This window comes from Cebus imitator, unplaced genomic scaffold (assembly GCF_001604975.1).
Source record: "Cebus imitator isolate Cc_AM_T3 unplaced genomic scaffold, Cebus_imitator-1.0 Scaffold68, whole genome shotgun sequence".
NCBI lineage: Eukaryota > Metazoa > Chordata > Mammalia > Primates > Cebidae > Cebus > Cebus imitator.
In genome coordinates, this window is record NW_016107383.1 from 6064597 (window position 1) to 6066491 (window position 1895).

At 46.6% G+C, this 1895-nt stretch overlaps 1 protein-coding gene across 1 annotated transcript in view; it reads left to right on the plus strand.

The window, feature by feature from the left end:
• DEPTOR (DEP domain containing MTOR interacting protein) overlaps window positions 1-1895 on the plus strand; it is a 187647-nt gene that overhangs the window by 132895 nt on the left and 52857 nt on the right. The window lies entirely within an intron of this gene.

Below are 1895 nucleotides of genomic sequence, written 5' to 3' on the forward strand. Positions count from 1 at the left end.
ATGTAATCAGTATCATTGTGATAAGCAATAAGTTTCCAAGGATATGAAAAGAGACCATCCTGGCCAACATGGTGAAACTCCGTCTCTACTAAAAACACAAAAATTAGCTGGGCATGGTGGCGCGCGCCTGTAGTCTGAGCTACTTCGGAGGCTGAGGCAGGAGAATCACTTGAACCCAGGAAGCAGAGGTTGTGGCGAACTGAGATCATGCCACTGCACTCCAGAATGAGACTCCGTCTCAAAAAAAGAAAAGAGAATGTTTTCCCTGGGCCTCAACGTTTCTTTTTTCAATAAAATAAAGAGGAGAAGTGCATTAAAAGTAGTGATTAGTACCTCTGCCAAATAGAACAGTGGGATTCCTGTATCCAAATTCATAAGCCCCCTGGGGGGTTATGGGGAGTGGGAAGAGAGTTATTTGACAGGGAATAAAAAGATTTTGATCCTCAAATATTGACCAGTTTTCTTATCTCCAATCCATCTACTGAGAGAGTCTATTTCCATTTTGATATCTGACCTACTCCCTCTTGATTGGCGAACATGTTTTCCCTTTTATGAGATTTCTGAAAGCAAAGGCGATAAGATCAGCCACCTGTCACCTCAACAAGAAGCACTGGATTGCCTTTCACTGAGAGGGTGCTTGTCAGGCCAGAAGGCCGAGCACGTAACCAGAGGGCAAGACCCAGCTGCCTGGTGGGTCATCAGGCCTCGCCCCACGCCGCCTTTCCTTGTCTGCCACAACCTGGTTGCAGGACTGCACCTGACCTCTGACTGCCACTAGCAAAGGGGACCGGAGGGTGACACTTCAGCAGGTCAGGTCCCTTGGCTGAGGCCTTTTCTATTTCTCTGTGGCACTTCAAGTTCATGACGTCTACAGAGCTGGATTAAAATGGTCCCTGTTCCCCGATCCCCTGGCTACTTGAGGAAGGTACGGCAGCGCCTCTCCAATTCTTAGTGAGAACAGGATGGATGGGGAGGTTCACTGTCAGTGGATTTTAGGCAGCCATAAGTGAGGAATTGGCTGCTGTCTGCCATCTTGGTAGGCACAGCAGTGAGCTGATGTGAAGAAAGGTCTTAGGAGGACTGCATGCCACTATCTTCCTGAGCTTCTAGATCCTTCCTTTTGCTTGCAGGACAGCGTGGCACAGGAGCAAGTGTGGCACAGTAGCTGAGAGTGTGGGCACTGGCGTTTAATGCCTGAGCTTCATTCCTCTTCTGTCACACCCATTAGTTCTGGTACTTTGGACACAATCAATTTAACTTTTTCTGAGGTGGTTTTTGCAGTTATAAAATGGGGTAACAATGATCCTAACTCATTCATTCTTGTAACAATTACGTGAGTTAATATATTCACAGCACTTTGCATGGTGCCTCTCTAGCACATGTCGAGTACTCAGAAAAGGTCACTAGCGTTATTACATAGGGCAGAAAGCAGTGTGTACAGGCGGTCCTAGGTGTTAAGAAGGAAATGAATGAAGCTTTAGTGTGTGGGATGGGTGCAGGACGTTGGACGAAGAGGGTCTTAACTTTGACATATATAAATTCATTTCAGGAGTTAAAGAAATGTGAGAATCAGAAGACATACCATTTTTCCTTATTGAAGCAATTCAGGCTGGGCACGGTGGCTCATGCCTGTGATCCCAGAACTTTAGGAGGCTGAGGCAGGCAGATCGCCTGAGGTCACGAGTTCGAGACCAGCCTGACCAACATGGTGAAACCTTGTCTCTACTAAAAATACAAAAATTAGCTAAGTGTGGTGGTGTGTGCCTATAATCCCAGCTACTCAGACATGTGAGGCAGGAGAATTGCTTGAACCCAGGAGGCAGAGGTTGCAGTGAACTGAGATTGTGTCATTGCACTCCAGCCTGGGCAACAAGAGCAAAATTCTATCTCAAAAA